Consider the following 12491-nt stretch of genomic DNA (forward strand, 5'->3'; position numbering starts at 1 on the left):
CATCCACTCTGGCTAGATACAGCTGCCCTTCTGTGAGAGCTTTCTAGATGTGCAGCCCAGGATGGGAGCTTTACACACACAAGGCTGGCTTCGTAGGTGTGCAGCTGCACAAGACCCTAGGCTCAGAAAGACCCCCACTTGCCCTAATGCTCTGAATCACTTCTGAACTAGGTGCCCTTGCATTTTCATTTTGCTCTGGGCCCTACGTATCCCCTTGTGGGTACACGCACTGTTTCCTGTAAGGCTGACAGCTGCCCCATGTGGTAGGATACTGGATGCCGTTTCACAGATAGGGAAACTGAGGCTCACAGAGTAACTTGCCAGGATCCTCCATGCCCTCGAGCTGGTCTTGCCCTGCTGGTCTGTGTAACTCCCAAGCCTTTGTTCTCAGCCTGTGCTGAGATGAGTATTCATCTGAGGGTGCCGGGGGCCTCCCCCCATCACACCCCCAGCCGAGCATGTGCACCTGCAGAATTCTCATAAGCAGGCTCTGTGGACAGGGCCTGGGAATATGCATTTTTGCTCACTGCCCACATGATCCTTGTATACACTCACGCCTAAGGAGGAAAGCTGTACCTCAGTGGCTGGCAACTCTTTTTGACTCGGCCTGTGTACAAAATACATTTCGTACCAAGACGCAGTACACACGCACGACAAAGACGTCACAAAAGAGCCTTTACCTTACCACAGGTGAGGCCCTGGTGAGGATTTCATTCTGTTCTAATTTCTTTTTTTTAATACTCATTGTGATTCACGGTCTAGATCACAACTCGTACTTTGGAAAACATAATGTCTAGATGCACAGGAAATATTACCGAAGGCTTGAGTCTAACACTGTAAGAAATCGAAGTAGAAAAAGAGCTACTCTTGCATTTAGGGCTGCTTAGAGGTTTGAAACTTCTCTTTAGGCGATTCTTAAAAATCTGATTAAAACGAAGGCCCTCTGTTACAGAACAATTCACATATATGCATCGTTTCACGTATCTTTCCAGGGAGTCTCTGGATCTCCGTCTTCCTCAGGCTCCAAATAAACATCCTTTTTTTTTTTATAATTTTTTAATTTATTTATGATAGTCACACAGAGAGAGGAGAGAGGCTGAGACACAGGCAGAGAGAGAAGCAGGCTCCATGCACCGGGAGCCCGACGTGGGATTCGATCCCGGGTCTCCAGGATCGCGCCCTGGGCCAAAGGCAGGCACCAAACCGCTGCGCCACCCAGGGATCCCTAAATAAACATCCTTAATTTAATTGTAGCTCTATGCAGAAGCAAGAGTAAAAGGGTGAGCAACCTCCCATCGTTACGTCATTGGAGTGGGGCTTGAAGTCCCAGCCGTTTATTTCCTTTTAGTCTCAAGGTCATAAAGATTGATGCCCATTGGCTGTTCTTTATTCTCTAGTTATCTGATATCATGGGAATGCAGTCATTAGAGAAAAATGTTTGCCAAGGACTAAGGATGGCTGACCCGAAGGATATTTCCTTTTTTGAGTAGGCAGCGGTCATTATCATGGTGGCAGAGGTCACCAAAAGCAAAGGATGGGAAGAAGAAAAGACTTCTATGGTCCCTGACTCAGGTGGGCCCCACATGTTCTGACCAAGAACGGGGATGTGGAGGATCTAGCATTTTCCCTGGGTGTGTTGGACTCTGACTAAGCACAACCACAGCACATTTCAGGAATCCCTGACATAGTCCAAGAGTGGTGTTGAGACTTTGGAGCTGCTTGGGCAAGCCTAGAATATTTCGCTTTCTTTACAAGAAGGCTATGCCTCTTCCCAGTGATTGAGGAACTACTCGGTGGCAATTTGGGACTTCAAGTGGAGAAAATGCCTGGGGAGATGCTGTCTCTGAACCCCAACACTAAACTACGGACTCGTCCATGGAGAGTCATGCTGTCAACATTAATGAAGAAGTGTGTTTGGGTGGGCACACGTAGGAGTGGTGCAAGGAGAGCTTGAGGGAAGCTCTGTAGAGTAGTACTTTCAAAGTGTGGTCCTTCCACACCCTGGCACCAAACCTCAAATTGTTCATTGTCCTTTGGCGATGACCTAAGTACAAACTGACAGTGCTCAGAACCATATAGAATTTGGGGTACCTGGTTGGCTCAATGGTTGAGCATCTGCCTTTGATTCAGGTAGTAATCCTAGAGTCCTGGGATTGAATCCCGCATTGGGCTCTCTGCAGAGGGCCTGCTTCTCCCTCTGCCTATGTCTCTGCCTCTCTCTCTCTGTGTCTCTCGTGAATTAAAAATAAAATCTTAAAAAAAAAAAAAGACACATAGAATTAGAGTGATTTTATGTCTATTGAATCTACTAAGTTTAAACTTTTGTATGTCTATGTTTACATTTTTTATTTTTTTATTTTTTTATTTAAATTTTTAAACTTTTCTATGAATTTATTTTCACTGTATTTTATTAAAATGACATTTTTTGACAGATTTGAAATTTGGGGGAGGAAAACCTGGCCCCTTAGCGTGATAGTTTGAGAAGCATTGTTCTAGAGCAAAATACACATGCTCAGAAGCCTGGGAGAGTAATTCAAAGACTAGAGCAATGACTCCTCCCTCAGAGTTGAGCCATATATAAGTGAATACAATTTTCAGTGGCATTTTGGTTGCCACGTGGGAGGGCTGGGGAGAACGATCAACGCTCTATTCTGAGGACTTGTGACATCACAGAGGTTTTGTATTTTTACCATAAACAGGAGGGAGTACTCTCATGCCTGTATTTATATAAGTATATTTATTTCTATTTGTATTTCACAAGGACTTTGAATACATTTTATAAGCATTTACTGGGAAGTGAAAATTACTATCTCCATTCATTTTATTTTATTTTAAAAGATTTTATTTATTTATTCGTGAGGAACACACAGAGAGAGGCAGAGACATAGAGGGAGAAGCAGGCTCCCTGCAGGGCACCCGAAGCAGGACTTGATCCCAGGACCCTGGGATCATGACCTGAGCCAAAGGCAGATACTCAACCACTGAGCATTTAAAAGGTAAAGAAATCGAGGCACAGAAAATAAACATCAGTAAAATATGCTGAAAGCAGCAATCAGAGCCAGAGTTCCAACCATCCCTTCCACCTGGTATGGCCAGCTCCCACTTCCTCCCCAGAGGAGATTCTGGGGGCGGGGTAGGGATTGTGTTCATTTATTGCTTTGTTGGTAAAAGCTCTTGCTATCACAAATAAATGTGTCTATAAAAATAACAGGCAGCAAAGCAAACATGTCCCTTCAGTAATGCATTAAAGTATCTCACCAAAATGAGTTGCCACATGTTGAACTGCAAAACATTTTTTTCAGTACAAATAGTTGTGGTATTATTTTGGGAAAGAATGTCAGAAAACACACAATAATACATTTCAACTATAAATTAACATTGTATTCCGCACTCAGGGAAATAGAAAGTTTTGTGACTTTTCTTTTTTTGGGTCTGTGGACCCAAGGGAGTGAGGCTGCTAGAATTCAGAGCAGACCAAAGACAAGGAGAATTGAACAGTCCCACTGGGAGAAAACTATTAAGGAACTGGAAAAAGCAAGCTGAGGTTCCCAGCATTATTTTAAAGCTGTCTCAGCAGAGGCTCGTGGTTCTATTCGGGGACAGACAACTTTTCACATATAAGTACACTGAGTTGAGTCCTTAAATGTTTTTGGACGTGAATGGTTCTTTTGGATTGCTTAAGACTTTGTGGCCATCAAGCAAACCTACATGTCATCTCCTGTCCACAGCGTGTTCCTTCTTGCCTCCATGCATTTGTCATTACATTCTCTTCAGAGGATGCCTGATTCACTCTTCTTCACTTACATGGGTCCTTTTGTCTTTTAAAAATACAGCTGAAAGCTCTGCTTCCCAGACATTCTTTTTTCAAATTAACCCCATGTAACTCTGACCCATTTAGTTGTTTCCTCATGGCTCCAATAGATGCATTCTGTACTGTATTTCTACACAGTTGTTTTTCTTTATAGGTGCCTTTGGCTTTGTGGAATGTGTGTGTGTGTGTGTGTGTGTGTGTGTGTGTGTGTGTGTGTGTGATTCTGCAGGCATCACAGTGTGGTGGAGTCTCACATATTCTATAACTGTGTGACTTTGGGCAGCTTCCATTGGATTATTGTGGAGATGAAACAAAATGATGTATAGGAACTGCAGAGTGCTCAGTAGGTGTTAAATAATAGGAGACTTCAATGGTGTGTGTGTGTGTGTGATTATAGTACAAGGCTTAGTATGTGAGATTGTGAGATCTCACTTCCTGACTGCTGATTGTTGTTGTTGCAGTGGCTGTTGGGGTTGCTTGATAGAAATGGCCCACATTTACTCTTCTGAGGTGAATAGATGGTCATTCAAACTGACGCTGGCCTTCAGGACACCCCTCGTCCTTCATTAACTACTTACCCTCTTGGGTAGATGACGATGAGGTTAGTGAAGCTTACACAGCTTGAGGTCATTGTCTCCTTTCCCAGCATTACTAGGGTATAATCACTGGTGAGAAGGAGGGGGAGGAGGAAGAGGAGGATGGTGAAGACAAAGATGAAGATGAAGAAGAAGGAGGAGGAGAAGAAACAATAAATAACATTATCAAGAGACAACTGCAATGCTTAGAACTGTTTTCTGCATTTTACGTGTATTCATTTCATTCATCCTCAGAACAACTTTGTGAGAGAGACTAGAACAGAAATTATGGGACCCGGGCAAGTCCCATTGTTTAACAATCATTCATAATTTCAGGGTAGTGAAAGCAGAGCATTAAACCAAACACGGGACTCTTAGGAGTGTAGGGCACTGGCTGACCCCATGGGTCATGAACCCACAAAGCCAGCCCTGCCTACCACCAAGGTACTGTGGTTCCTAATTGGGGCAGTTTATTTCTTTTTGTCCCATTGCCAAAGAGGACCAAATCGTCCCTAAATCTTTAGGTTGGCCCACCCTTGCCATCATTTCCTCAGTGCACTGACTGAAGCATTTTCTCAAACTTCCACAGACTTTAACTGCTAAGCAATTCTAGGTGGGATTTCTGTGTGGTGTGGTGTCTATAAGTGTGCACTGAGTCAATACACAGCATCATTTCCAGCATGATCATTGCTTAAGCAATCTGACCTCCTCCCACTCAGAGAAAAAAAACCAATGCCTCTAACAATATACTTAGCCTGAGAGCTCTCTCCCAATCATCATCTGGGCAGCTTCTCCCCATTTCTGCATATGGGTGTCCTGCTGTATTACCTGCTTACACACACACACACACACACACACACACACACAGCCTCCAGGCTATAAGTTACATCTTTTTATTATTTCTTTCCTAATTCTAGTTTGCCCTTGGTTTTCACTCTAAACTGATTTCATCCATATAAAAACATCAAATAAGCTACATAATGCAGTTTGACCTGAATCCTGCCTCTAGGGCCAGACCTGATTTTATTTCACATTTATAGCAAATCAATTCACAACAGTTATTCACAAATTTTTCTGTCCTTAACTCTCACCTCCGTGTCTCAGGTGGACTTATGTTCTCATACTTGGAAGGCTGACAATGGTTTTTAGGAAGGGTAAAATGGAGCAGAGATGAGAGACTGGATAGGGGAACCAATGATCCTTAGGTAGATGTCCAGGTTGTACATGCGAGAGACTCATAGATGAATGAAAAGAGGCCAGGGTTCAGGGTTGGAAGGCCCAGGTTTGTCACAAAATATATGCTACTAGGCAATTATTTCACCTTTTAAGGCTTGGTTTCTTTTTTGGGGAATGAACTAAGAATATTTGTCTGCTTACCAGACTTTTAGCGTGGATTCCAAGAGATAATATAGACAAAAGCTTTAGAAAATACACGTAAGTATAGGCTCATTTTCTTTAAAAAAAATTTATTTATCTATTCATAAGAGACACAGAGAGAGAGGCAGAGACACAGGCAGAGGTAGAAGCAGGTTCCTTGCAGAGGACCTGATGTGGGACTTGATCCCAGGACCCTGGGATCATGACCTTAGCCAAAGGCAAACTCTCAACCATTGAGCCACCCAGGTGTCCCAACATATTCTCCTTGTAATATAGTTTATCTTTGTTTATTTTTGTTGAGATATAACATGACATTATATTAGTTTCAGTTATACTATATAATTATTTGTTTTTGTATACATTGGGGAAATGATCATCACAATAAGAGACTAGATAACATTCATCATACGTAGTGACAATTTTTTTTCTTGTGATGAGAACTTTTAAGATCTACTGTCTGGCAACTTTCAAATATGCAATGTAGTATTATTAACTATAGTCATCATGTTGTACCAGGACTCCATCCCATGACATTTATTTTATAATGGAAATTTGTACCTTTTGATTCCACCCACTTTACCCCCTGGGCCCTGCTCCCAGCACCTGGCAACCGCCAATCTGTTCTCCATATCTATGAGCTTGGTTTTGATTTTTGATTTAATTTTTGTTTTGTTTTAAATTCTATATGTGAAGGAGATCATAAGGTATTTTTCATTCTTGTCTGGCTTATTTCACTTGGCATAATGCCATCGAGTTTCATCCATGTTGTTGCTAGTGGCAGGATTTCTTTCTTTTTTTATGTCTGAATAATATTCCTTTGTGTGTGTGTGTGTGTGTGTGTGTGTGTGTGTGTGTATTTTCCTTTATTCATTCATCTGAAACAACTTCAGTTGTTTCAATATCTTGGCTCTGAAAAATTGTGTCGCAATGAACGTGGGGGTGTATATTTCTTTGCAATTAGTGTTTTCATTTTCTTCGGATAAATGCCCAGACATGGAATTGCTGAATCATATGGTAGTTCTATTTTTAATGTTCTCAGGAACCTCCATGCTGTTTTCCACCAATTTACATTGCCACCAAGAACACACAAGGGCTCCCTTTCCTTCACATCCTAGCCAATGCTGTTATTTCTTGTCTTTTTGATAACAGCAATTCTAGCAGGTGTGGGGTGATGTCTCATTGTGGTTTTGATTTGGACATCCCTGATTAGTAGTGATGTTGAGCACCTTTTCATGTACCTGTTGGCCAGTAAATCTTGGCTCTTAATGAAATTGATGATGATATGTACTAATGCTCCTCTTTGAAGCTTCTTTTTCACTTTTGTCTGCCTCTAGGGACCTTTGGACACCTAACAATTAACACTAAATTTTTTTCCTTAACTCCTCATGTCATTCTATCAAGATGCATGTTCCTTAACTGCATGAGCCACATGACCATGTGTGGAAGTGATTATAAAACAATGAAAGCCTCTGTTAAAATAGTTACTTTTCAAGGTTTTTTTTTTTTTTTTAAGATTTTATGTATTTATTCATGAGAGACACAGAGAGACAGAGACACAGGCAGAGGAAGAAGCAGGCTCCCTTCAGAGAGCCTGTGATGCAGGACTCCATCCCAGGACTCAGGGATCATGCCAGGGATCATGTCACTCAATTCAATGGCTGAGCCACCCAGGTGTCCCACTTTTCAAGGTTTTGTGCTTATTGTAGAGAGCCTGTCATCTTTCAATGTTTTAAGTACTTCTTTAAAGCACGACCCACCTTGATGAAGGCAAGAAAATATTCTTGCCACTCTTACATTCTTAATTTTTGATAAAAAATGTGAGATTAATTTAATGATTTATACTACTTATCAAAGTTCAGTTGGAGTCTTTGTTAAAAATAAACCCCCAAAAGACAAAGACGTACCACCTCTGAGAATACACAAAACATGTGCCATAGACTCTGTAGACCATTATAAAAGAGAAGCTCCAGAAGTATAACATAATATCACAATATACTTTCTCAGTGATCACTGGAAATGTACAGCTCAACTTCTGCAATTTAAGTTTTGCTGTATTTATGCAAAAATTAATTGCAACAGGCTAGTGCCAGACCTTGTGCATAGCTCCTCCTAGACTAGCACTAAGCACATAGTAGGTGTTTAAAAATATGCAGTTGATTTGTGGCTTAGTGTTAGGTGGGATTAAGGTTTGATCTGACACAGTAGACAGCAAAAGAATAGTTAAAAATATTACAAAGGAAATACATTTTTTTTACATATAGGTAAACCCAGATTCTAGCCATGGTAATCTGAGATGCATATTCCACGATTTAAATACTTTTTAAAAGAGATGTTTATAACTTTAGGAATTTGGATCCTTGCTTTAGAATGAGAAAAAGAGGATATTGGCAAATAGTGGAAAAAGTTAATCTGGGAGCCTTGTCAACTGAGCAACTAAGCAATGTGTGGCAAATGCCCAAGGGGTGACAATGGAGAGCCAGTTTGGAAAGATCAAGGGACACTTAACCTGGATCCTTCACTAATGAGTAGCAGAACACAAAGGTTGTCTGAAAGAAATTGGGGGTCTGAAAACCTACAATCAAATTCAGAGAAATTATGAAATCTCTGTTTCATTCTTCAATTACTGTTAATTGAGTAACTCCCATTTCTAGGCACTATAGCAGGCCTTGGAGATAAGAGCACTGGGAAGACAGCTCCCAGGGCCTCTCTCAGTATTATGAGAACTCTGCAGGAAAAGTGGAATATTCCACCCAAGTGAGTAACAGGGAGCTTAAGTTTTATAGGACAGACAGAAAAGACATTTTCCAAAACCGTTTTTTTTCCTGAAAAAAAAATCACTAAAATGATTATAAATATAGATTCCTCTCTATTACATGGTCCTTGCTGAACTACCAAAATATTGACAGTTGGTCTGGGGTTAATGGAAATAGGAAGCAAACTAGCAGTGATTGAAGGTAAAGTAGTTCATAATGACGAAATGTAGAAGGTATACTGGTGTCAATATAATAAAGCTCGGATAATATTACAGAATGTAGATCCAATACAAGTCACCCGGTCAGGAAGGCATCTTTATTATGGTTTTAAAGTACCCAACCTACTTGTGGAACCAGTTGAAGCTGTTTATATAAAAGCTTATTGGAGAAAGGCCAATATATTAAGAGAGAAAGCAATTACCTGTGGATTGGAGAAAAGACCAAGCGACTGCAATTCATTACTTTAAAAAAAATTAAATCTGGGTGCTTATGTTTGTTAAAGGAGAAAAATCACCAACGCAGAGCATAAAATGTTATTTGTATTATGGGGGCCTCTGGTTTTGAACTGCCTAGACACTGAAAACGCTTACCAAAATGTAAACTTCATGTAGGTGGGGACTTTTGTCTATGTTGTCTACTGCTCTTTCTGAAGAGCTAAGAATAGTGCCAGGCATTAGCAGGGCTCAATATTTTTAAGTGAATGGATGAGTGAAAAGCAAAGTAACAAATGGTGTCAGTGTTGCTGTCGGAAAGGAAGAAAATCATCAAAATGTATATCGTGTAGCACTTAATGCAGAAACAATTTGAAGAGATTAAATAAACTACATTTATGAAAAGAAATTTATAAAACTGATGTTTTTTTTTTTTTTTTTTTTTTTTTTTTTTTTATGATAGTCACACAGAGAGAGGGAGAGAGAGGCAGAGACACAGGCAGAGGGAGAAGCAGGCTCCACGCAGGGAGCCCAACATGGGATTCGATCCTGAGTCTCCAGGATCGTGCCCTGGGCCAAAGGCAGGCGCCAAACCGCTGCGCCACCCAGGGATCCCAAAACTGATGTTTTAACACTAACGAAATAGGTACAAAAATATAAGATAAGAGGACAGTTCACTCAGTATGCTGCTGTCCACGAAATCAGATAATCAAATTACAAAGTTGTTTAAAAGGGTGTTGATTGCATTATGCTCAATTTGCAGATGCAAATATCAAGGGAAAGAACCCAACTCTTACTTTAGGGTGGTTCCCATAGGACTTTCAAAGGATTGTTTTGCTTCCCGTGTGACATTGCAAAACTGTAGTTTGGAAGGTACAGCAAAGTGGGTGTATGCACACCTATATGAGTCTCTACGTAACCAGTGTCCTTTTATTCGAACATGATACTGGTAACGCTGATTTTTATCTGCATTTTTTCAATGTTGCCAAAGACCAATGTGTAACTCACCACCGGTAATCACTTCCACGTGTCTTGTCCTTTGTTTTGCTGTCCCAATTTGCACTGCCAGGTGATGCTGTAATGCTCAGTCCGCTGAAAGGCTCTTGCTTAGGAGGAAGAGCCACCTGATTCCTCTTGACTCCTCCTGGGGCTGATGGGCCAGCTGTGGCACTCCTTCACCTTGAATTTTTTCACCTACCTGTGAAGTGCTTTCTCCTGACTGAGTCCTTGCTGTCACTGCACCTTGGCTTATGCAGATACTCATTTAAAAAGACTGTTTTCTTGAAATAGCACTGATCGGCAACTCCTACGTATGGATAAAAACGAATGATTGCAGTAAAATCACAGGGTAATAAAATTAGCAGTCCTGTGTTAAGCTATTACTACACAACAGACAGAACAGAGTCACGGCTACCCAGTCAATAACACTTATTGGGAAGATATTTTATATACTGTGTGACCTCTTATCTGCTCTGATAGCCCATAGGTGGAAACTTTTGTGATTCTCCTATACTCTGTTTTCAATTCCTACATGATGCTTCTTAGGATTCAAGAGCATGCAGAAGGGCAGGAAAATTTACAGCATAGAACAAGTCAATAAAAGTCATTTAGGAAACCAGGTACCTACTAATTGCCATGCACTGTGCTAGGCCCTGGGCAAAGAGAGCTAAGTAGACTATACTCCCAAGTCATGGGAATAAAAGGCACAACTTAGGGCATATAGTCAATGATACAGAAAAGCATTGTGTGGGTGACAGATGGTAGCTACACTTGTGGTGAGCATAGCATACAGAGAGGTTGACTCACTACCTTGTACACCTGAAACTAATGTAACATTGTGTGTCAACTATGCTCAAATACAATTAAAAAAAAAAAAAAGGACATGTTCCCTTCCTTGACCTAGCTCACAGTTGGATGGGGCACCAGCCGGGTACACAGAGCCAGGAGAGTACCAGCAGAAGGATGTTCACAGTTTGGAGGTGGTGCCAAGTGATTAATTAACTCTGTAGGTGTAGGGAGGGGCAGGGATGTCATGGAAGCCTTCCAAGAGAAGGTTCTTAAAGGCCAAATCTGAGTCCATCAGAGATAAAAGAGGGGAGGACATTCCCAGAAGAGAGAACGGATGACACAGAAGTGCAGAGGAGTCAAGCAGTGTGGTATGTTCCGGGAATTCCAGTGTGCTGTTGCCCAGCCTAGAGTGCTTGGGGGATGGCAAGAGGTTAAATACTGCGAAGACCGAGACGATGTTTGTGAGATGTGGAGTGGCCCAACCTAAACTCCCCCTGAGATGACTGGGGCTTGACGTGGACAGCCATAAAGGCAAGCCTAGAGTGTAGAATCCCAGGACTCTTCAAACCTTCTATGACCATATAGACAACGGAAAAGGCAGCAGCTTTATACTGTTGTTAAGATCAAATCCATCTTTTCTCTTGAGGTCCATTTCCATTTCAGTGAGTCTACATTTTATGGGTAGATGGTTGACATGGGATCAAAATTCACCTTGTTAACACAGGAGAACAGTCAGGACCTTTGATTGATTGATTGATTGATTGATTTAAGAACGGATTGTTCTTTTCCTGGTGGACATTAACCATGTTTCTCTTTAGCTGGGACAACTCTTTGTTACCTTACAGAGCTGCTCTGTGGGTTAAAGGAAAGACTGTAGATAGCCTTGTATCCTACTGAAACAAAGTAGGTTCTCAATAGTAAATACCTGTTGATTGGCCAAGTCTATCAGATATTAGATACATTTAGAGCATGTGATATAAGAAATGTACAGTGTTATGAATTTATTAAGAACTCTACCAAATCTGTCATATTGGATAAATTGTTTGTTTACAAAAGACTGTAATCTGTTACCGCTCATTTGTACGAATTCACCATATTTTTCATTGAGCTCTGTAAAAACATGAACTGCTGGTAACTATTAGGTGAAGAATATTTCCTTTGAACTGTATAGTGCTTGGCATGTGGTAGGGTGGTACTTAATATAATGTTTGTTGGGTCCAAGGGGGGAATTTTTAATATAATAGTTTCTAATTGACACTTTGGATTCTTCAGCAACTAAACCTGTTTATTTTCCATTTTTGCTTTATAGAGAAGTATTGTCCAAAAGAGATATGATTTAAGTCACATATGTAATTTTATATTTTTCAGTATTCACATTTGGAAAAGTAGAAAGAAACACATGAAATAAATTTTTTTAAAGATTTTATTTAGGGGATCCCTGGGTGGCTCAGTGGTTTAGCACCTGCCTTTGGCCAAGAGCGCAATCCTGGAGTCCCAGGATGGAGTCCCACATCTGGCTCCTGGCGTTGAGCCTGCTTCTCCCTCCTCTTGTGTTTCTGCTTCTCTCTGTGTCTATCATGAATAAATAAATAAAATCTTAAAAAAAGTAAAGATTTTATTTATTTATATTTTTAATTAATTTATTTATTTATGATAGTCATACAGAGAGAGAGAGAGAGGCAGAGACACAGGCAGAGGGAGAAGCAGGCTCCATGCACCAGGAGCCCGACGTGGGATTCGATCCCAGGTCTCCAGG

Source organism: Canis lupus, chromosome 38 (genome assembly GCF_011100685.1).
Source record: "Canis lupus familiaris isolate Mischka breed German Shepherd chromosome 38, alternate assembly UU_Cfam_GSD_1.0, whole genome shotgun sequence".
In the NCBI taxonomy this organism is placed as follows: Eukaryota; Metazoa; Chordata; class Mammalia; order Carnivora; family Canidae; genus Canis; species Canis lupus.